The following is a 25,657-nucleotide window of genomic DNA, read 5'->3' as shown; positions in this document are numbered from 1 at the left end:
CAAAAAACTAGCCGGGCGAGGTGGCGGGTGCCTGTAGTCCCAGCTACTCGGGAGGCTAGTTTTTTGTATTTTTCAGTAGAGACGGGGTTTCACCGTGTTAGCCAGGATGGTCTCGATCTCCTGACCTCGTGATCCGCCCGTCTCGGCCTCCCAAAGTGCTGGGATTACAGGCTTGAGCCACCGCGCCCGGCCTTTTTTTTTTTTAACTCATTGTAATAATTTTGTTTTTGCTTGTGTGTGATGGGTGGGTGGGACTGACCTTTCACCCAAAGACTACCAGTCTCTCTATGTGGTATAATATGAGGCTATTGCAGTTGACAGTTGGGGCAAGACAGTGTATGATTTAAGGCATTTAATTTAAAATACATGCAAGTATATGTGTAAAGAATGATGTTTGTCTTTTTTCTGTTGCTACCAAAACAAGAACAGTAATCACTTGAGTTCATCTGTAGAGAGAGGATTTTACAGAAATAATTCTCTAACTTAATAAAGAATAAAGAAATATGAAATGTGAACATATTGTATCTAGAAGTGTTAAAGAATTCCTCTTCTGTAGAAGTTTTGTAAGACATAAAACAGATTACTTCCCATCAGCTGAATGTGATCTCTCTCTCTCTGTTAACTCCCATAGCAAGCCATGTGTGATGACTAATGTACTACATTAGGCACTAGCAGCAGACAAAGATGAACAAGACACTGCCTCGCTCTGAGAGATGAAATACAACTTTTTACCTTGTATGTTATAGTTATGTTGATCTTCCTATTTTATCACTGTTAATGGCCCTGTATTACTTGGTAATTATTTCTGTATCATACATATTTATGGTCCCCTCAGCACCTAGAATATTTAACACATAGACCAATTTGTTAAATGAATTCATTTAATAATTATTCTTTCATTCAACAATTATTTGCAAGCTCCTACTATCTAAGGCAATTATCTCTTTAAGATGGTTTTGCATGTAATCCTACCCTGCCAGGAAATAAACTTAGTAGCATTTTTTTTCTTTTTTCTTTTTGTAAATTCATAGCTCCACCTTGATTATTATGCTAACATTTTGGACATCAAAATAGAGCTATCAAAATGTCTACAAAAATGCTTCCAAGGGACTTCCACTTACAAAAGGATAAAACAGACCTTTTTTTCTTCCTATTTATCCCATTAAATGCAACCAGAAGTCCCAGACATTTTTTTTTTTTTTTTAATGCAGAAGAAGACCTTGAAAAGCAGAGTGAAGAAGGAAGACCATACAAGAAGCTCTGGATCCAAGTAATGACATGGTGGTAAGTTCCTGGATTTTTGTTCTGGCTCCATATATCCCAGATTTGGAGCTGAAGACATCAGAAACCCAGAAATGACAATAGGTGCATATATATCCACGCACAGAGAGAAACAACATTTGACTCCCTCCGGCCAAAGGACAAGGAGAGAGCAATTTAATAAGACAGAAAAATTTGAGGCAATTAACATGTTCATCCACCCATACATAAGAGACAAATGTATGGCCTTATCCTCACCTAGGCCATCAATGCCCTAATGAATACTCTACATTTCTACCTTCACCAGGCTATGACAAGGTCCCCCCAGTTTCCATCAGGGTAGTGTCAAAGAAGATCACATAGAAGCCAGGACATTCATCCCTGCCAGGCAGTAACCAGGCCACCCTCCACCCTTTGTATCATCAGTGGAGATAAAATAGGGATCCTGAACTTCTACCCTTACCATCCTTATATGTTGGGATGGTGTCAAACTAGGCTTAGAGGAGAGTCAGGACTTTCACCACTATCCCGGAATAATGACACCAATACCCAACCCCACTTCCCCCATCAGCATGGTGTAGTGGTGAACAAATGGGTAATAGTTACAGGGCATTCCTATTCCTCCCAGCCAGGGAGGTATCAACGGAAGTCTAATGGGAGCAGGAAGTCCTATCCATGCCAGCAGTAATAAAGAGCTCCTGCCCACTCATATATAAGCAAAGGGCAAGTGAGGAAACATGAGCTTCTACCTCCAACTGCCATTAATTCTACTCCCACTTCCCCTACTAGAGCAATATTGGACAAAGCCAACCAAAACTGAAGGTTTATACAATATCCAGAATCTCATAATATCATACCCAAAATGTCTAGGTTTTAACTGCAAACTACTTATTACACTAACACTCAGGGAGATTTTAAATGAAATGGAAAAAAAAGTCATTAGATGCTAATATCAAGGAGAGCAAATGGACATCCAGCAAATGCCATAGACAATACAATAAAATTTGACTTCAGTTTCATACCTTATAAAAATTAACTCAAAATGGATTATGCACTTATAACTAATAAATAAATAAAACTATAAAACTTTTGGGAAAAAACAGAAGATAAACTTTGGCGTCTAGAACTAGGCAAAGAGTTCTTAGACTGGAAACTAATAGCATGGACGTAAAGTGCAAAACTGATAAATGGGACTTCATCAAAATTAAAGTCCTTTGTTCTGTAAAAGACTTAAGAGGATGAGAGGACAAGCTACAGATGGAGAGAAAATATTTGCAAACTAGCTATCTAATAATGTTTAATATACAGAAGATATAAAAAAATCTCAACATGCAGCTGTAAAAAGAACCCCAAAAAATCCAATTAGAAAATGGGCAAAATATATGAACTTTATATATATAAAATACATGAACTGTATATTATGTTGGTTAAAAGGATGTACAGATGGCAAATAAGTGCATGAAATGATGTCAAACATCATTAGTTATTATAAAAGTGAAAATTAAAGCTGCAAAGAGTTATTGTGACATATCTATCAGGATAATTAAAATAAAAAATAATGACAGCAACAAATGCAACCAAGGCTATTGAGAAAGTGGATCACTTGTACATTTCCAACAGGAATGTAAAAAGTTACAGTTAATCTGGAAAACTCTTCAGCAGTTAATTTTAAAAACTAATTATGCAACTACCATAGTACCCAGGAATTGCATATTTAGCCATTTTTTCCCTCAAAATAAAAACTTACATTTACAAAATGTCTGTACATGAATACCTATAGTGACTTTCTTTGTAATAGCCCCAACTGGAAGCAACCAAGACATCCTTCAACAGGTGAATAATTAAACAAACTGTGGTATATCCTTACCAAGAAATATTACTCAGTAGAAAAAAAATGAACTATTAATGACCTGGATTAATCTTCAGAGAATTATGCTGAGTGAAAACAGCCAATGCCCATAAGCCACATACTGTGTGATTACATTTAAATAACACTCTTGTAATGACAAAGTTACAGAAATAGGAAACAGTTTAGAAGTTGTCAGTGTTTAAGGGGGAAGTTAGAGATAGGAATGAAATGGATGTGGCTGTGAAAAGAGCAACAGGAGGGCTCCTTGTGGTGGTAGAAATGGCCTGTATTTTTTGACTGTAGTATATCAATATTCTGGTTATACTATTGTACTATGTAGTTTTGCAAGATATTATCACTGGGTAGAAAGAGGGAACAGGCACTAGTGATCTCTGTGTTATTTTTTTTACAACTACATGTGAATGTACAATTATTTAAAAACAAAAAAGTTGAATTAAAAATTCAGTCATCAGCAATATGACATCTACATATTTGTATCTGTACTGCACAGCAATCATATGAATGTCCTTAGTTGGTTTTAAGGAATACTATTCAGTTTATAGCCCTGCTACCTAAGTGGCCGTATTCTACAGAATTATCTCATAACCCACAATCCAATGCCACTTGACTAAATCAGGAATGGCACTTGACCAAAAGTGCAGCAAATTTTAATTAAGTCATATTCTGTGATCTCAGTGATCAGGTGAATTGAGCCAATCATATTCTCTCTTTTTAAAATTTAAACACACATACACACATACACGGACACAAACATAAACACACACAGAAGAGGCTGTGTGCTTGTTATTAAATTACGATCTCTTAGTTCAAGTCCACCCTCTTGCTTTGAGATGCTGGGTCTGGGTCAGTGCAAAGCATATAGTTTCCTTTGCCTCCTGGCTCCCTGTTTGCCAATACACGGATACAGAGGGAGAATAGAAGCTTGAAAAGGAAGAAGAAAGTGCTTCCTGCGTCTGACAATGTCACCCTGTTGGTTCCAGTAGCCATTGCAAAGCAGTTGGTTCTGTTTTGTACATTTTTCTACAATTCCAGAAGAAGAAAAAAAAAAAAAAAAAAAGCGAGTGATAAAACAGCACTAGCTGGCTGGTACCCCTTCCTCAGAGATGCGATTCCAGCTTTGCCTGTGGATTCCTTTCTAGTTTTTCAGGCTGTAACACTGGCTGAGTACCATCCCCCACAAAATTCTTCATCCCAGCTCCATGGGTACCCCAACCTGAGCTTCTGGGGTACAGTCCCAGCTGGCAGCCAGTCCTTGGAGGCAAGATTCTTAGCTCTGTGGAGTCCTTGCTGAGCTTGTAAAGTCCCTCTATTTTTCGGGGAACACCCTCACCCAAGACTCCTGTATTCCTTTTCTTCAAAGCCCTTCCTCCAGTATTCTAAATTCTAATAATCTCTGACTCTTACTTTTGTCCCTGCATCCAGGATATCCACTTCCTGTAATTACTATCTTTATGATTCCTCAGTGGTTTTTTTTGCCTTTATTATTTGCCAACAACTGGCTAACTATTCTTTGATAATTCTGCATATTAAAATAAATGGTATGGTTTCTGTTTCCTGAATGTAACCTTATTCACACAGGTAATTAGCAGCAGGAGCTGAAGCTGTTAAAGGGAAAGCAGCTGCAGAGGCCATGATAGGCTATATGCAAGGCAAAATTTTAAGAGGAACAATTATTAAAAGGGTAAGAAAAATAATCTAACAAAAAAGAACAGAAATGAATAGACAGTCAAGGAGAAGTAGAGTTGCACAAAGTTTAAAATCCCTGTTGCTCATAAGAATGACACAAGCATATAAGAAGCTTCTAGAACTGCCTTTCTTTTTTATTCTTGCTTCTTAATTTGGTTTCAGTTCCAGCCCACACATGCTGCCAGAAAAATTACCTTTTTACATGGGTCACCTAAATGAGTCTTTTTTCTCAATAAACAAAAGAGCCTAAGGAAACATCCTTCCCCATGTATAAATAGAAATATTAAGTTTTACGGCAAGGAAAAAAGACAATTACATATGCTTTTAAAAAGAAAGATTCAAGTCTTCTCTCTCTTGTTGGTTGATATTTATCTTGAGTGGTTGGTACCTTATGTTTACCTTACCATTGCTTCCTCATCTTTACAGAGCAGTTCACACTTGCAAACACCTCCATAGCTAGGTTCTTATGTGACTCTCCAAACAAAGTGATACCACTGAAGATAGATTAACATATCTTCCATTCAGCTTAATCTACATAATGTGATGGAGTTGATGAAAGAAAGGGTTATCTTCTGGGAGGATCATGAATTATGAATGCAGGACAGATAGTGTTTATAAATGCAACTGAGAGAGAGCTAAATATTAATAGGAAAATGCATGAGCAAATCTTCTACCTTCATTTCCAGTCCACTTATACCATTTTACTCATGCCTTAAAGCATCACAAATAATTCAAGTATTTGCCAGTAAAAGGGAAAGTACAAACTTCTCCTCTACAATGTGCTTAATGTCATTATAATGTGATTTTTTTTTCCCTTAACACAGTGAAACCCCACAGATGAAAGAAGAGATTGTTTCAATTTTGCAGCGCTGATGGCTTCCATTTATAGGTGTGAGTCTCCTTGACTCTTGATGGTATAACAATTATTAACTACAGAGGATGCCACAACCCAATCCTCCAGCTTACAAACTGCCACTTGTTTTGAGTCACTCATACTTTCATCCTTCCCCACTGGTTCATTCAGACAAGTACAACTTTCCCAATAGCCCAACAGAAAATATTTTCATGCTGTCACCACATCAAGCTTTCCAATCTCCCCAGGTTTTCAAAGAGAGAATCGAAAGCCAGCTACCATTCCCAAACACTTTGTTCCATATTAATGATTGAACCACTGCCCCAGTCACAAAGAAAAGGAGCTGGGGCATCACCATTTGTCTGCCTGTTTCTTTCTGAACCCCAAGCAAGACAATTTGCCACTCTTTCAACTCCTGGGGTCGTGCTCAGAAACATCTGTTAGAGAAACAGTTTGACTCCCGCCCTTCTGCATAAATCACTACTGGTAAAAGTTTTATGAGGTGGCAACATTTTCCCCCTCCTTTCTCCTTTTGTAACTGACTGAAGCCCAAATGAACAAGATGAAATGGCCAGGCATTTAGCCATATGCTGGCATCCACATGTGTACATTCGGGAGGGAAAAGAAGCTGTTAGCTGTACCAAAGGAGAATTATAATTGTCTGAAATGTAATTAACAACCTCATAGTCAATGAATCTTTGAAGGATTCTAATGGAGGACATTACACCTCTCACTTACCTGTAGCAAATTGTTCATGGACCCGTTTCTCTGTTTGCAAAACTTGAACCCACTTAATTTATGGCGATTCCAAAGTAGTTTCAGGATGTTTCCATATTGTTAATCTGCATAAGTTATTCTTGCTTTTCCAGTAACTCCTACATAAAATAGAATAAAAATATAATTAGTATTATTTAATGGTCAATAAATGTTGGTAGATTTTAACACCTAGAGCTCACACTAAACACACACACGCACACACACACACACCATTTTTATTTTTTGTATGATAGAAAGTAATGGGAAAAATATTTTCTCTTTTAAATACTATATCAAATGTTATGATCATTTTGTAAATACAATTACACCTAGTAGTAGATATTCAGGTGGCTGGTAAAGGCTAAATAAAAGTTTATTGATTAGGGACTCAATATAATAGTTTTGATTAAAATTTGCTTGTTACTGCATGCCCTAAGAAGGTGGAAAGGAATTTAACATCTGAGACATTACCATGGGCCTGGGGCTATGTGAGTTGCATTTACATATATTATTTTATTCAATCAGCACAGTAATATTTCTTAAGACTTCTCTATCCACACTGTCTAGCAGATGCTTTTGTTAACCTCATTTTTCAAAGTGTTATCAGGAGAACCCGCCCTCAATATTTCAATGTAGTTTCTTTCTATTTTCCATAAGTGTCGGCCGGCTGAGAAATAAAGAGAAAGAGTACAAAGAGAGGAATTTTACAGCTGGGCCTCCAGGGGTGACATCCCATATTGGTAGGACTGTGATGCCCACCTGAGCTGCAAAACCAGCAGGTTTTTATTAAGGGTTTCCAAAGGGGAGGGTGTGTATGAATGGGGAGTAGGTCACAAAGATCATATGCTTCACAGGGCAAAAAGGAGAACAAAGATCACACACTTCTGAGAAAACAGGACAAAAGGCAAAACAGAACTACTGATAAGGGTCTATGTTCAGCTTATTGTCTTGATAAACATCTTAAAAAACAGAAAACAGGGTTCAAGAGCAGAGAACCAGTCTGACCTCAAATTTACCAGGGCGGGATTTTTTCCCTGCCCTAATAAGCCTGAGGGTACTGCAGGAGACCAGGACATATTTCAGTCCTTATCTCAACCACATAAGACAGACACTCCCAGAGTGGCCATTTATAGACCTCCCCACAGGAATGCATTCCTTTCCCAGGGTCTTAATTATTAATATTCCTTGTTAGGGAAAGAATTTAGCGATATCTTCCCTACTTGCATGTCCATGTATAGGCTCTCAGCAAGAAGAGAAATATGGCTCTATTCTGCCCGACCCCATAGCCAGTCAGACCTTATGGTTGTCTCCCCTTGTTCCCTGAAAATCACTGTTATTCTGTTATTTTTCAAGGTGCACTGATTTCATATTGTTCAAACACACATGTTTTATAATCAATTTGTACAGTTAACACAATAGTGGTCCTGAGATGATGTACATTCTCAGCTTACGAAGATAACAGGATTAAGAGATTAAAGTAAAGACAGGCATAAGAAATTATAAAAGTATTAATTTTGGGAACTGATAAATGTCCATATTAAAATGAAATCTTCACAATTTATGTTCAGAGATTGAAGTAAAGACAGATGTAATAAATTATAAAAGTATTATTTGGGAACTGATATATGTCCACATTAAAATGAAATCTTCACAATTTATGTTCCTCTGCCGTGGCCCAGTCCCTCCATTCAGGGTCCCTGACTTCCTGCAACAAATTGTAAAGCAAAGACTTATAAATAGGGGAAGTTAGATGATAAGTCCATTTAAACTGAATATAATATTCTCTTGTTTTAGTCAGATGGTGGGGAAGACCATTGATTATTGCTTTGTTTTGTTTAAATAATTAATATCAAAATATTTTTTGTGTTGAATCTGGCCTAAGACAAATGAAAAGAGTTATTTTGGCACTAGGCTAATGAAGAATTCCAAAAAAAAAAAAAACTAGATAATGAATTTCCTGTCACAATATATCATAATTATGATGAAACACCTTAACAATTATGAAATAAAATTTGTATAAGGCTGTTGTTTTGGACTAAACTCCTGCAATAGGCCCCAGTAGACCAAAGGAAAATGGAGCCACTCATGTTAAGTGTCACGCAAAAAACAGGAAAATCTCCAAACAGTGCTTTTTTTTTCCCCAAAATAACAAGAGATTCACATAAACCATCTGAAAAAGGGCCAGTCATCCTGACCCAGCATGATAAGGAAGTCTCCTCTACCTTAACTTGCCTAACAAGGAAAGTAACCTGACTTTAACCAATCTGCTTTTATGTATATGCTGTTTACTTGTTTCTACTCAAGCTACCTTTCAAAAACTAACTGTTCTGCTATATCCAATGAAGTGCATTCCTATTTTTATAGATGAGATGCTGCCCAATTCATGAATAATTAATAAAAGTCAATTAGACTGTCAAACCCAAATTGTTGAAATTTTGTTATTTGACATCACATAATTTTTTTCTCCATTACATTTGTTTTGGCCTGAAATTGCACATCTATTTAGAATTTACAGTACTCTTTAAACTAAATTTAACAAAAATAACTTCCTGTGCATCTAAACTATATTACTTATTTAATTTAACACTCTCTTATATTAACTAATTTTTATTAAGAAACTGTCAGCCATGGTAGTTCTCTTTGACCAGCCCATAAGATACATTATGATATGACAAACCACCCATTAATACCCTCTTGTTCCCAAAAAGTCAGCTACAGAAAACTCTCTGCCCCCCACATTAAACTTCTCTCATTTGAAACATCCCCAAACTGCACAAGTACCCCCTTGCAGTCAACCAATACTTGTAAAATATATAATTTAGAAAGCCTCTCTAGTTTCCAAAATCCCATCTTAATAGAACATTTGCCCATCAGGTAAGTCTGACTGTTTTCTCATTTTATATCCTAAAATGTACTCCCCTTCCTAACACTTCGGAAACTTTGCTTAAATGAAAGATATAGCAGAAATATCCCCTTGCCACAAGTTTATGAATAAACAATCCTTGTAAATTTTTTGATCAGACTTGGTTTTGATCAATGTCATTCTGTTTTATTACAGGAATATTTAGGATAATGTGTCTAGGAATATTTAGGATAATAAGTCTAGAGGGAAGTGTCTTAACATATTCAGCAATTTGCAGATCCTTCCTGGTACATAGTAAGAAAACATAGTAGAACTAATTAAAAAGAGATGTGGGTAGGGTAGAGGAGAGAGAGAGAGAAAGAAAAAGAAAGAAAAAAGTCCTGAATTACATGGGAGAATGAAGATCAAAGTTGGAATGTAGAATAAGTAATTGTCCAATTCTTGTTCAGTTGATGAAATACCTAGAAGACACTTAATCTACCACTGTCATATACCATTGTTAAAACTTAATAAAGTACCCATCTATTGGAGATCCTCTATAAGCTAGGTACCAGTTAAGCGATTTCCATGCATTATCTAATTTATTCACTAGGGAAAAACTGGTGCATCAATGGAAAACTATATATTATATTTACTACACCCTTTTGCTTATCAGAAGGTAATTCTATGGAAGAAGTCTACAGAATTTACAACTCTGCAAATTGTAAATAACTGCTAGAAATGCAAAATAATTTTTCTCTGTAGGCAATTTTATTTTCTGTTCAATAGTGTGGTTCATTTGACTTCCTTCTCCACTGTGGAAGAAGCTAGTTTTGCTTGCATTAACATATCCATTTCAATATTTCTCATTTATGCTTGTGTCTTTATTTTGGATTTTCCTTTGAAGTGGCTATAATACTGTGGTTCTCTCATTGATAAATGAGCTATAAAAATTCTTCAACGTCTGTTCATTTTATATCTGTATGAGAGTTATGATTTTACCTTTTTTGAATTTGATCTTTTGACCATTCTTTACAATAGCTCAATTGGGGATAGATATTATTGAATATTTTACAGAAAAGGCTTAGCAGGGTCTCATTACTTTCCTGAAAGCCACAAATATCCACTGGGTACCTCCTGACTGTTAGATACTATGCTAGATGCCAGGGCTGCAAAGCTGAACAAGGTTGTCTTTAGCCTCAGGGTCAAGGAAACAAGAGTAAATCTTTAGTGAAGGTTGCCTTATATGTAAGCTGCTTTCATAGATATCTAGGAACTAAAAACATTTAATGAATACTTACTACCCAAAATTCACTTGCTATATAAAATATTGAACTCAAATAGATTGAAACAGTGTTATACTCTTTATCTCAACTTGCTCTGTGAATTCTTGCTAACTAAATTCAGGAACAAAATAGACTTGTATAGGAAGAAATACTTGATTATTATCTTCTAATCCTTCAAGTCACCTTATGAGTTAGGCATTCTTCTCATTTTTATAGATAAGAAAAATGAGGCTGTGAGAAAGTAGTGCTTAAAAAATGTCACAGCACTAAAGAATAGGAAGAGATAGCAAGATCACACAACCCAATGTCCTCATTTAATAGATGGAAAACCAGAGCTCATGGGAGACAGAGTAGCACCCTAAAATCTCATGTTCAGCTAGGTGCAGGACTGAATGCTCCAACCATTGCTTCTACCTTCTACTGCATCTTTCTACTTATGTGAGACAGTGAGGAAGGAGAATGGACCACATAACAAAATCAGTGAGACAAGAGAGAAAAAATTCTTAAAGTTCTTTTAAGATTTTCAGGAGGCCCCAAGGGGGCTGATGTGGTTTGGCTCTGTGTCTCTGCCCAAATCAACTTAATTATAATCCCCATAATCCCCACATGTCAAGGGTGGGAACAGGTGAAGGTAATCGAATCATGGGGACAGTTTCCCCATGCTGTTCTCATGATAGTGAGTCAATTCTCATGAGATTTGATGGTTTTATAAGCATCTTATTCTCTCTCCAGCCACCCTGTGAAGAAGCGCCTTCTGCTATGATTGTAACTTTCATGAGGTTTTCCCATCTATGGGGAACTGGGAGTCAATTAAACTTCTGTTTTAAATAAATTACTCAGCCTCAGGCAGTTCTTCATAGCAGGCTGAGAATGTACTAATGTAGTTAATTGGTACCAGGAGTTGGGTGCTAATATAAAGATACCTGAAAATGTGGAAGTGACTTTGGAATTGGGTAACAGGCAGAGGTTGGAACAGTTTGGAGGGCTCAGAATAAGATAGAAAAATGTGGGAAAGTTTGGAACTTCGTAGACACTTGTTGAATGGCTTTGACCAAAATTTTGATAGTGATATGGAAAATGAAGACCAGGTTGAGGTGATCTCAAATGGAGATGAGGAACTTGTTGGAAACTGTGATAAAGGTCACTCTTGCTATGCTTTAGCAAAGGGACTGGTGGCATTTTGCCCCAGCCCTGGAGATCTGTGGAACTTTGAACTTGAGAGAGATGATTTACAGAATAAATTTCTAAGCAACAAAGCATTCAAGAGGTAATGTGGGTTCTTTTAGAAGCGATTCAGTTTTATGCATTCACAAATATATGGTTTGGAATCGAAACTTATGTTTAAAAAGAAAGCAGAGCATGAAACTTTGGAAAATTTGTAGCCTGATGATGCAATAGAAAAGAAAACCTCATTTTCTGAGGAGAAATTCAAGCTCACCACAGAAATTTGCATAAGTAATGAGGAGAAAAATGTTAATCACCAAGAAAATGAGGAAAATATTTCCAGGACATGTCAGAGGTCTTCACGGCAGCCCCACCCATCACAGGCCAAGAAGCCTAGGAGAAAAAAACTGGTTTCATGGGCCAGGCTGAGGGCCTTGCTGCTTTTTGCAGTCCTGGGACTTGGTGTCCTGCAATCCAGCTGGACTTTTTTAAATGGGGCCAAGATATAGCTCAGGCCATTGCTTCAAAGGGTGCAGGCCCCAAGACTTGTCAGCTTTCATATGGTGTTGATCCTGAGGGTGCACAGAAGAATTGAGGTTGGGGAACCTCCACCTAGATTTCAGAGGATGTATGGAAATACCTGCATGTCCAGACAGAAGTTTGTTGAGGGGCATAGCCTGCATAGAGAACCTCTGCTACGGCAGTGCAGATGGGAAATGTGGGGTTGGAACTCCCACACAGAGTCCCCACTGGTGTACTGCCTAGTGGAGCTGTAAGATGGGGGCCACCATGCTCCAGACCCTAGAATGGTAGATCCACCAACAGTTTGCACTGTGTGCTGGGAAAAGTCACAGACACTCAATTCCAGCCCATGAAAGAGGCCAGGAGGGCTGCTATACCCTGCAAAGCCAAAGGCATAGAGCTGCTCAAGCCCATGGTAGCTCACTTCTTGTATCAGTGTGCCCTGAATGTGAGAAATTGAGTCAGAGGAGCTCATTTTGGAAGTTTAAGGTTTAATTCCTGCCCTGTTGGATTTTGGACTTGCATGGGTCCTGCAGCCCCTTTGTTTTGGCCAATTTCTCCCATTTAGAATGGGTGTATTTACGTAATGCTTGGACTCCCGTTGTATCTAGGAAGTAATTAACTTGCTTTTGATTTTACAGGATCTTAGGCAGAAGGGACTTGCTTTGTCTCAGATGAGAATTTGAACTTTGACTTTTGGGTTAATACTGAATTAAGACTTTGGGGAACTGTTGGAAGGGCATTATTGGTTTGAAAGTTGAGGCCATGACATTTTGGAGGGGATAGGAGGGAGTAATATTGTTTGACTCTGTGTTCCCATCCAAATCTCACCTTGAATTATAATCCCTATAATCCCCGTGTCAAAGACAGGACCAGGTGGAGATAATTGAATCATGGTGGTGGTTTCCCCTATGCCATTCTCTTGATAGTGAGTGAGTTCTCGCAAGATCTGATGGTTTTATAAGTGTCTGGCATTTCCGCTGTTGTCACTCATTCTCTCTCCTGCTTCCCTGTGAAGAGGTTCATTTCACTATGATTGTAAGTTTCCTGAGGCCTTCCCAGCCATGCAAAAATGTGAGTCAATTAAACCTCTTTTCTTTATGAATTAACCAGTCTCAGGTATTTCTTCATAGCAGTGTGAGAACAGACCAAATAGGGTCCCTTTTCAACTTCATTTACCTAGTTATTTATTCATTTAGCTGATCTGAAGATTTATCTGAATTCATTTTCACATCTACTTTAATATAATTTTGCATGTGTATTAATCTCATGCTTAAGTAATACCATGTGTTAATTTTAATATTTCAAAAAGGCAGTGACTGTCATCATTCATAATAACACAAAGCCTATTTGAATCATCAAGTGCCATTGTGGCTGGATTCAAGTAAACTCAAGGAGATAACCATGTGTTTAACATCAACCTGGAAGAACAAGGGAATAATTTATCTGGTTGATAAATAAAAACATGGAAAACATGCTATTATTAAGTCTATGGGCTCTGTTCAGTAGGAAAAAAATATTGGGTTCACATGACAGAAAGAAAATACTAGAAGAAACTGTGGTGGTAAAAGTTTTGAAAACCACTTTGCTATGTTGTACTGATGCCTCTGAAGTTTGAAGACCTCTATGGAAACCCACTATCCTGGACAACTTTGTACTTTGCTCACAAATTCAGGTAGAAGATCCCAACACTGGCACCAACTGGAGGAAAAGAGTTATTTCTTATCCCCATGTGAAGAGTGTGGCTAAAAATGAGGCAGGTCTCAAAATATCTGGCAGAGTGTATTAGTCTGTTCTCACACTGCTATAAAGACGTATCTGAAACTGGAAAAAGCAAGGGATGTTTAATAGACTCACAGTTCTGCATGGCTTGGGAGACCTCAGGAAACTGACAATCATTGTGGAAGGTGGAGGGGAAGCAAGGCAACTTACATGGCAGGAGGAAGAAGAGATAGAGTGAAGAGGAAATTGCCATACACTTTTAAACCATCAGATTTCATGAAAACTCACTCACTGTCATGAGAACAGAAAGGGGAAAATCCACACCCATGATCCAATCACCTTCTACCAGGTCCTTCCTCCAACACTGGGAATTGCAATTCAACAAGAGATTTGGGTGGGGACACAGAACCAAACCATATCATGGAGTAAACTACCTCTTAGCAGCTTGTAGTCCAGAATCTTTTGGACCCACATCCTTATGACTGCTAACCATAAAACTAAAGCAGATTCCACACTATTTTTCTTCTTTTTTAGTCCACCCATCTCCAACCCTTCTGTTCTTCCCTCCTCTTCTCTACTCTATCTTCCCTATTCTCCCATTCTTGTTTTCTCCTTTTTATCCTAATTTCCTCCTCTTTTTCATACAAGTATTTATATGAAAAATATATGGCCATATGTGTTGAGTGAGCAGGCTTATTCTGCATCATTTCTCAACAAGCAGAACAGAGAGGCCACCTGATATTTGTGTCCCTAGTAGTGTAAGAGTGCTTGTATCACAGAAATGGGTCACTTAAAAAAAAAAAAAAAAAAAAAAAAAGCAATACATTTGTTGCTTGATGAACTCTGTTTATGTCCTTTCAGCCATTCACAACATGCCTCTCACATTGGGCTGATTCTGTTTAAGACCTTCACACTCTCGAGAGACTTTCCCTTAGAAAATTTCCAACCTTCTGTTCCTTTCCAAAACATCAAAATTCGAATGAAATTGTGCACTATGTAAACCCATGCTAATTTTAGTCATTATGCAGATGTCCAAGTATATTGCAGGTTTCCACCTAAAAGTGTTATATCCCTCTAGAGTCAAAGGTAACTGGATGAGTTGTTTATCTTTTTGTTAAAATATCCATATAACACAAGGCCGCCAAATTTGTCAAACTTCTTCCAGCTAAACAGGATCTCCTAAAGAGGTTGATAAATTGAGCATTGTAGAAACGCAGCTTGTATTTAAAATTTCATGATGAAAAATAAACATTTTAAAGAATGTTAACTTTTTATTTAGGCACAATCTCCCGCCTTTGTGCATTTTAAATACTTCTGCTTTTGATTTCATTTAACAGACTCTATTTGGCTACCTCCAAGCTAGCAAAAACAGTTTAAAAAACTATTTTTTAATGTTTTATTTCATATAATCCTAAAAACAATTTTAAAAGAATTGCCTGGAATGAATCATTGTTTAACAGAAAGAAATTGATATTTAGTGAAGTTTCAAAGTATGTGTTAAAACCCAGACCTTATGTGAGTCTTCATGTATCTTCCGGATATACCGTAGGTCTTACTACTTTAAAATGTTGAGTATAATGATTGGTCTAAGCTGGACTTTTCTCGTGTAAGTAGCTTCACATATTTAAATGTGAATATGTGCTACACTGTAAGATGCTTCAAACAAAGTCATGTTCTCTGTAGGGCATGAAAGGAAAATATCTTGGGCCCCCAAAATGACTAAACTGAAAGGAAAACTCAAGGTGAAAACTGCTTAGGGGAAACTTGCCTACCATTCTATTCATTTATCTCTCTGCTCACTAAGATAAATGCGTATCTGGTTGCCTCCTTTGGAAAGACTAATCAGAAACCCAGAGAATGCAGTCTTTGTCTCTCACCTCTCTGTGACCTGGAAGGCCTCTCCCTGCTTTGAGTCTTCTTGCCTTTGCTTCAAGTTATCCTGCCTTTCCAGGCCAATCCAACGTACTTCTTACATATATTGTTGTCTCCTGTCTTCCTAAAATGTATAAACCCAAGTTGTACCCCAACCACCTTGGTCACATGTTATCAGGACTCCCTGAGGCTGTATCATAGGTGAGGGTCCTCAACCTTGGCAAAATAAACTTTCTATATTAACTGAGACCTGTCTCAAATCTTTGGGGCTCACAAGGGGAAGTAGGGGGCCTCCCATTTAGCTTCATGTTCAATTATATCTATAATATCAATATAATTGGATTAAGGGCAAAGAACAAGGGCACAATATACTAAACAACAAAGTCAGACTTTTCACATGGAAATAGTACAAATTGACAGTTTCTTAGTTGCACTCAATCTCTGTGGCCTTTCCACATGCCTGAATCAAAGAGTCAATATTTTCTAAAAAGTAAAACTACATCATTAAAATAAAAAATGCTATCTTGTAGTAAACATTAGATCAGGACACATATTAACTCTCCCTTATATGTATCCTTTACATTATAGGAAGGATAAGGAATTTGGTGTCCCATAGTAGGCAAAGGTGGCTTCAAACCTTTATGTAGAATTCAGAACACCTGCCCTTGGCTCTTGCCTACCATCCAGGCTTGGTATGAAAGCTAAAAGAGTCTCATTTAAGGTTGAAGCATGATGCTTAAATACTAAGGCTCACTATTAGTTAGAAATCTCATCTTCTCTCTTGGGCAGTAGGTTTATTTCATGGTTCTTTAACCATAACAGTTCTGTTGTCCAATGTGCATGTCAAGTCAGTATGCTGAGACACGGGGTTTCAGTAGAGAAAGGGGTTTAATTGTAAAGCTACCAAAGAAGAAATGTGAGGAAACCTCAAATCTGCCTCCTCAAGGAGTGTGGGGCTAGAGTTTTTAAGGATTTTGGTATGAGACTAAGTGTGGGTGTGGTAATCGTTGATTGGTGGAAGAGTGCAGGGTGAAGTCATGGGACAGGAAGTTGAAGAAATTGTATTCTCAGGACGATTTGGTTCCTCTTTGGGGGGTCCTTAAACTGGTTGGTATCAGATGTTCTGCTGAAATTCAGAATCTGCTTAAGCAATTCTTAAACAAGTTTTAAGATTCTAATGTCAGAAGCCCTATGTATAGGAACAACGGAAATGCATATGGTCAGTATCTAGTGTTAAGTAACTTTCCCTTACAAGAAGGCAGGTCAAAGTGATAGCAGTGACAGTCCATCTGCAGTGACCACTGTGGGGATGCTGGTTGCAGCAGGGGAGTCACTGCTGGGGCTGCATGCTCTGGGTAGCCAGCAGGAGTCAGGTAGAGATGAGAGCCCTGCACCCTAACAAGTTGGCAGGTTGGGAGCCCCATACTCCCAGGCACAGCTGCAGCCACCCAGCAATGGCTCTGGACCCAGGCATTGCTGCACTCTTGGGGGCCCAGGAAGACCCTACATCCATAGGCTTGGAAGATCCTGCTACTGTTGTCTGGCCTCTCCCTGTTCCCGGCACCCACTCCAGTGCAAAGCAAACTTGTGGCTGAGCCCAGGCTCTCTTGTGACCCAGCCAGCTGTGCATGCACTTGGGGCGGTGCTGACATGCCAGCCCCCTGACACCTTGGTCCCCTCTGGATTTGGACCCTGATGAGTACAGGAAGAAGGCTGGGAGGTGGCAGGAACAGCCTGTGGCTGTGGATGGCATGTTGATGGCAGAAGGCAGACAGGTTCCTGGGCAGAAAGGAGCGGGTCCCTGGGGAAACCCCACCTTCAAGCTAGGGATGGCCTGAAGCCTGGGGTCTAGGCTACCAATTCCAGGTGGAGTCCATGGCCTGGAGTCAGAGGTCATGGCCAGCCTGCCTTTGGTCGCCTATGGACCAATCGGCATGCATGTCTTCCCTTCTGAGCCCATAAAAACCCCAGACTCAGCCAGACTCACAGAGACATTGAGACTACCAGCTATGGGAAGGAGCTACTAACTTAGGATTTCTTTATTGGGAGAACCTGCCTGTGGAAAAGAGTTACCCACAGAGTTACCCACTACAGCTCTCCTCTCCGCTTAGAGCTGGACATTCTCAGGATGACCTGCCTGTGGAAACAAGCTATCCACTTTAAGTCTCTCCTGAGGAAACAAGCTATGCACTTTGGGTCTTCTGAGAGCTGTTCTATCACTCAAGAAAGCTCCTCTCCACCTTGCTCAGCCTCCAGTTGTCCATATACCTCATTCTTTATGGACGTGGGACAAGTACTCTGGACCCACCAAATGGTGGGACTGAAAGAGCTGTACCACAACCAGGACTGAAACACTCCCCCCTGCTCATCACATTGCACGCAACAAGAAGGATAAAAGACCTAGGGGCTCCCTAAGCCAGGGCTGTGACACCCTCTCTGGGGCTCTGCAGTTCCTTGTGTTTCCAAGCTTCTGGGCACCACTGCATTCCCCCTGTCCACACAGAGGTGCCTGCAGTGGAAGCTGCTTGTGGTACCTCTGATCCAGCCACAGCCTTACAGAGCTGGCACCTGTGCCAGCACCTGGAGCTGCCTGCCCCACCACAGCAGCTGGTGTGCCTGTCAGTGTGTAGTGGCCAGACCTCATGCTCGCTTGTTCACACAACCCTTGCCACTCAGCACCTGGACTGCCCTCAGCAGGTATGGGATCTAGACCAGTAGCATGAGCCAAGTGCAGCCTGCTGGGCCAAGTGGACAGAAAAATCCCAGCGGGCCCAAGCACAACTTGGGCAAAGGCACCACTGGCCACAGAAATTTCTGGCTGGAAAAGAGAAACCCTAAGGATCCTGTGACAGAATTGCAATCTTACTAATGCATGGTTATAAACACATTTCTGTCCAAAATTCTTGCTAACCCTCTGAGGATGGCTTTAGTTCATTCTAATGACAGGCCAAATTCTATATCTCATTGATACCTTTGCCACATGTTGTTCCTGCTTCTGCTGAATATATCACAGAGCAAGAACGAAAGCAAGTAAGCATACAATGATCTCTTCCTGATTCTTAGAGTCCAGCAGACATGGACACCCCCACAGGACTCAAGCTTCAGTATCAATAAATGCAATCATCTCCTGCACATTTTTCCAGCTTCTTTTCAATTTGATAGTTTTGTGCCCATTCACCATGATAATTTCCACCAGAATATATTTTTGCCATGTAAATGTGAACACATAATTTAAATGAAAGCCAAAACAGAAACACTAATATTAAAGATAAAATCTTTGCAAATTATGTCCCAACAAATAATAAATTTAATAGAGAATCATGAGATTCAAATTGCTAACCATAAGGAAGAGGGAATGTATCATCTAATATTGTTTTACTGAATATAAATGAATAAAGGGGTTTCTTTTTATTGCATTTGTGTCATCAGCATTCCAAATCTCAATGGGACTTTTGACATAAACATACAATAAAGAATTGAATTATTAGAATTACCATGACAATATTCTATCTGTCATCTTAAATCAGAAGCATGATAAATAGTGATAACCCATATAACTCAGTAAAAATGTGTTAATGTATTGATTGCTAAAAAGGAAATGATGCCAGTGTGTATCCTACTTTCTTTTCATTCGTATCCTGACATTAATAAATAGAATATCATTTATTTTCTAATGATTTGAAACAAAATTTAAGTTTAAACATACTTATGTTATTGTATTTAGATGTTCAAGTGTCACTTGCCTAGGAAAGCATCAAAATAAGATGTACAAAGCATATGATATGACACATACAACAACTGTTTCAGCTAGGTTTCTAGGATGAACTTGACTTTAAGGAAAATCATAGCTATTTTTAAATGTATTAGTTCTTTGGGAATAAAACAACATTATAAATCATCTGCATTATAAAGTCACACTTAGTTTAACTCCAGACGTCAATCACTGACTTTCTCACTTAGAGCTAGTTACTCTCTGAGCTTGTTTTCTCCTCTTTAGAAGGCAGTAATAACGGTATTTAACGAAAAGTGTTTTATGTCATTAAATAAGATAACCTATAGAAAGTCATAAGTACCACCTCTGACATATCATAAATGTTCCATTAATGGTAGCTATTATTTTTCACTTATCCCACAAGCACTTTTTGAATTGCTACTAAGTGCTATATGCTCTATTGGGAAAGATGCAGATGAAATAATCCTGTGAGCTTGATTCTTTATAGTCTATGTGCCGACTCTGCTACCTTCTTATTACACAAAAGCCCAGCTCTAAACCCCAAATATAAGCAAATCAGAACATCCTCAGAGAGAAGTAAAGAATGGAATCCATATTCCAGGGACATTTATTTAAATTCTATGGAGAAAAGGAATGAGGAAGCTGTCATATTAGGGGCAAGTCCACAAGTGGACAGTATGTATGTTACACAAATTCACTCTTAGCATTTGTAGCTACCTAATGACTGGAGGCTCACATTCAAATGTCTCAATATCTGAAGTTACAAATGATGCTAAATAAGTATTAAATAAAATCTTTCTATCATCTGCACAATGCCCTGCAAGGTTAAGCTCAAAATTAGAATTCTCAGATTCCTAGAAGTGTTTTTACTGAAATGCAGCATCAATCCTAGGTGCGCAGATCACTTCCTGAAGCCCATATCTCATTCATTCTTACCCCTGTTGAGTTCAGCTTTGTATAAGAGACCGAATATGAATGCCTGTGGACACTCTAGCCTACATGTCCAAGGTCTGACCACAAACCCTATATAAAGCCCACCTTGGGCTAGAGGTACCCATTACAGTAGTGATAGCTGCTCTCAGGAAGGCACAGTGAGAAAAGAGACCCTTGCAGACCCTGAAAAAGAGTTTGGGCAGGGAATTCTGGGTCTGAATGAACACTGGGACATGGTGTAAAATATGGTAGGGAACTATAGGGAGGAACATAGCTGTAGCTCCATGTAGTCCATGTTCATGAAAAGAAACTGGCCAGGGAAATTCAGTTCTTATCCTTTTAAAGTGAGGGACCCAGGGAAGGGACATCTCTTCATTTTATCTAAAGGCAGCAGTGGCATTGTGGTGAGGATCAGGGCTCTAGAATCAGAATATCTGGGTTCAAATCTTGGTTCTGTCATTTAATAATTAAGTAACTTTGGGCAAGTTATTTAACCATGACAACTCAGTTTCTTCATCGGTCAAAAGGGAATCATAATGACACCTACTTCACAGTATTTGTGTGAAGATTTAGTTGATATGCATAAAGCACTTCATAAAGTAGCTATCACAGGGTATGCACTCTATAAATATTGGATATTTGAAATAATAGTAGTGGTGTTGTTGGTAGAAATCATCATAATAAAGTGCTAGTTCTGAAAAAATTTAATAAGTTAAATTATATCTCCTAGAAATAGAAAATCAATAGGGTTTCTGTTTTGTGTTATTTTGGTTGGAATACGTCAGTTGGATAAGATTTATTTATTTATTTATTTATTTATTTATTTATTTATTTATTTATTTATTTATTTTTGAGACAGAGTCTCACTCTGTTGCCCTGGCCGGAATGCAGTGGCACAGTCTCAGCTCACTACAACCTCCGCCTCCCGGGTTCAAGTGATTGTCCTGCCTCAGCCTCCTGAGTAGCTGGTATTACAGGCATGCATCACCATGCTTGGCTAATTTTTGTATTTTTTTTTAGTAGAGATAGGGTTTCACCATGTTGGTCAAGCTGGTGACACAACTCCTGACATTGTGATCTGCCCTCCTCGGCCTCCCAAAGTGCTGAGATTACAGGCATGAGCCACCACGCCTGGCCAATTTATTTAGTTAGAATGTAAATTCTTGCTTTTGGTAATTAATTGTGGTTTGGATTTCTGATTCTGACCATATAGCAGATTGGACTAACCTAGACATACTTTCTATTATAAAACAGGTAGAAATGTCAAAATATTGGATATGAAACAAAGAAAGATGACAGCAACAACAAATATACAGCTCTGAAAATATGGTGGGGGAAGAACTTCCAGGTGTGAGAAATAAAAATAATTTAGTCAGTGGGGTAAGCTAAACAGAAAGAGGCATATCTGAATAGAAACAGGCAAAAGGCTCTAACAGTAGAGGGAATCTCCATTCAACGTGAAGTTATACTAATAGAAGAGAGAGAATTTCTAAATTTGCACCTAATACCAATACTATCGTCTCAAAATATATGAAACTAAAGATGACAGAACTAAAATGAAACATTAAACAATCCCATAAACACAGTGGAAGATTTTAACACACCTCACTGAGTACTTAAGATCAACCATCAAAATGATTGCAGAAATAAAGAGGAATAGGAAGAATAATTATAAAGACATCATAGAGATTCTTAGCAAAATTAAAGCTAGTTCCAATTCAATCTTCTTGAGGATTCTGTCTGATCAAAGGTTGTGAAGAGGTTCCTCATATAAAACCTTTACAGAGCATTTGAAGCCAATGAATAAACTTGACCCAGTTACATACATAGAGCATTTTACTCATCTTTTTCTGCATACATAGGAGAAATTATACTTGGTATTATAAAATATTTGGAACTGAATGTCAATGAGTAGTGTATACTTCAACAAGGAAGGATGCATGACAACTTAAGTTTTAAATGCATATCTTATATAGCATTTAACTACAAAAAGATTTTAAAAAGATAAAAAATGAGAATGAATGTGGGCTGGACATGTTGGCTCACGCCTGTAATCCTAGCACTTTGAGAGGGAGAGGTGGGTGGATCGCCTAAAGTCAGGAGCTCGAGACCAGCCTGAACAACATGGCAAAACTCCATCTGTACTAAAAATACAAAAATTAGATTGGCATAGGGGCAGGCATCTGTAATCCCAGATACTCAGGAGGCTGAGGCAGGAGAATGGCTTGAACCCAATGGGTGGAGTTTGCAGTGAGCCGAGGTCATATCACCTCACTCCAGCCTGGGAGAAAGAGCGAGACTCTGTCTCAAAAAAAAAAAAAAAAAAAAAAAAGAATGTGAACACAAATTAGAAAAGTTTGTAACAGATGCAGAAATTAAAGAAAATAGCAGCAATGACAAAGAGACCACAGAGATTATCAGCAAAATAACAAACCCCAACAAAATGTAGGCCTAATGATTTTACCGACAAACTCCACCAGACCTTCAAGAAACAAGGAACAAAGAATCCCAAAGAACAAAGTCAGACTACAAAATGTAGTGCTGTTTTAAAATGTGTCAAGGATGACAATTTATCTTCTGGTAGGATGCTTTCAAACTCATTTAATAACAGATCTGTAAATAAGCCATGCAAAATACATTCAAGAAATCAAAGGTATAAGTGAATGAATGAAGATTCCTGATGCTTTCCCTTTATCTTATTCCTAGAAAAATATGGAAGTGGGTTCAGCAACTTTAAGAAAGAAGCTACCAGCTTGAGAAGAACCCAAAGTCCTGGGGTCATTGCTTTGTTAAAAATATATGTATTATTAGGGGTAGGAGTGAGAGGCTCATCTAAAGAAACACCTGTTGTCTCATAGTTAGATGATTCCATATTCTATTTTCTATTGTGTTATAAGGCTTATGCACATTTTTGGCACAATGGGTCCTACCAAGGCATACCATGACTCTTTCAGAGAATCAGAACACCTCTCATCTTCTCCTCCAATCATCTTTCCAAAACCAGAGAAGGACAGTTTGAGAAAACTACAGAATGTAGGGAACAGAAAAGAAAACAGAGAACATAGAAAATAGAAAGTCATTTATACTACTCATGAGTGTGTAAAATTGTTAAACTCTTTGAGGAGCAATTTAATAATATCAGGAAAATGAAGATCTCTATTTCCTGTAACTGTTCTGCTATTGGGTATATAACTTACAGCATAATTTTTCCAAGTGCTAATAACTGCCCCTTATTAGATTAGCCAGTCAATTGAGCAAGTCTTTACCCACAATTTTTACTTATAAGAAACAGAATCAAATAGAATTAAATAGAACACAATATATGACAGAAAATGTTACTTATGTATATATATATATTAGTGTTATTTATATATGTGTATATATATTTGTGTGTGTGTATGTGTGTGAATGTAGAAAGTTTGACTTTTTTCCATATATAGGTGTGTGTTCAGGTGTACAGGTCCTGGTTTATTATGATGAGAAATGGTAAACACTTAGATGTACTTCAACTGAAGAATAGATAAATGTTCTATGGTACAGCTATATGATAGAATACTACTCTTCGACAGTCAAAGCAAATGAACTAGAATCTCATATATAACTATGCAAAATTTCACATTTACAATGTTGAACACAAAAAGCAAGTTAACAAACGTATCTCTACAATTTATTCAAATAGAAGACTATTTAAATTAACATTACATATTTTTATAGGTACATTTATATAGAGGGAAAGTATAAAATATGCATGGTGAGGGTATAAACATATTTCCGGATAGTAGTTAATTCTATCCTGGTTAACTTCTAGTAAGGAGAGGAGGGCATGTTTGAAGTAAGGAGGAGTCAATTGTGTTTACAAAATTATATTTCTTTCCAGAAAGGGATATGTTAATAAAATGAACCTGACAAAATGGTAACATTTGGCACATCTGATTGGTGGGTACTTGTGGCTATATGTTTGCAATGTCTCAAAAATGGTTCAAATTTGGGGAACTTAGGAAATGTTCCTTTGGGCAAGAGAAGAATTGTTGCTAATAGTATCTTATATAAATGCATTAATATGGTAATATAAAATTGTATTTTCCTAAATACATTCAACATATGCCCATAATTGTTATTGGTGTGTTGAGATAAAATAATCTTAAATTAACAGGACAAAAAAAGCCATTAGAAAATCTTCCCAAATGAAAAATTAGGATATTTTAGAGACTTATAAACAGATGGGAATCAACTAAGTTTTGGAGTTGCATAGGCTATCCTAGCCAGTGGTCAGTTAAAATAACCAACTTCCTCCTGAGGTTCCTGCAAATATTTGTGAAAGACAACTCCGAAAATATTTCAGTAGCTATAAAATGGTAGGAATGGGGAAATGCCTCGAATTCAAATTGCTATCAATAGTTTTTGTCAATTGCTTCATTTTCCTTCAGAACAAAATATTTTGCCACTTGAATGATTCAAGTCATAAATGTAGATTATTCAAAATGTAGTTGCACTCACCAAAAAAATCTGACTTCAACAGAAATTAATATTTCGCAAACTACTACCATATGTTAGGGCTAAAGACTCGTTGTAAATTAATTATTTAGTATTTTTACACAAGTAACTTTACCTGTATAAGAGGAAAATAAGCAAACTATAAATTAGTGTTTTCACATTCTATGAGGAGCTCAATTAAGATGCAGAAACACATACTCTACATTTAACTCTGAATGTTATATATGAATGATTTTCCTTTCACTTTTGCTTTCTCTCTTGAAAGACTACCCAGAGGAATAAGAAAATTGGTATTCCTTCAATTAGCTTTATAATCTGATTTGGTCAAATTGGTTTGACCACCTCATGGTGGTCAAACTTTGAGTTGCCTCCCAATGAGACAAATCCTTGCATAATCCACTCCTCTTGAATGTAGGCAGAATCTGCAACTTGTTTCTAGTCAAGGGAATATGGCAAAAGTAACAGGACAGTCACGTTTTTGTTGTGTTACCTTATATATGACTCCATTTTAGCTGACTGTTGTTAGTCTCCTGTTAAGCTTGAAGAAGTAAGCTACCTGCCATATAGTAAGAGAGTCTAGGAGGAACTATGAGAAACTCATGGGAGCTACAGTGCCCTGTAGGAGGACAGAGTGGCCCCTGGCTGATAGCCAGTAAGAAATGGG

At 37.9% G+C, this 25,657-nt stretch overlaps 1 protein-coding gene across 2 annotated transcripts in view; it reads right to left on the bottom strand.

Annotated features, from left to right (window-relative positions):
* Positions 1-25,657, bottom strand: part of LRRC4C (leucine rich repeat containing 4C) — a 1,306,046-nt gene that overhangs the window by 531,704 nt on the left and 748,685 nt on the right. For both annotated transcript variants that reach the window (XM_023185520.1, XM_023185519.2), the window contains one exon: positions 6,408-6,544. The gene's annotated coding sequence lies outside the window, so the exon portion shown is untranslated. The remainder of the gene's footprint in view (positions 1-6,407; positions 6,545-25,657) is intronic.

The sequence above is a fragment of the Piliocolobus tephrosceles genome, chromosome 13 (genome assembly GCF_002776525.5).
Source record: "Piliocolobus tephrosceles isolate RC106 chromosome 13, ASM277652v3, whole genome shotgun sequence".
Classification (NCBI taxonomy): Eukaryota; Metazoa; Chordata; class Mammalia; order Primates; family Cercopithecidae; genus Piliocolobus; species Piliocolobus tephrosceles.
The sequence above is the reverse complement of the archived record's forward strand: the minus strand, read 5'-3'. Positions and strand labels throughout refer to the sequence as shown.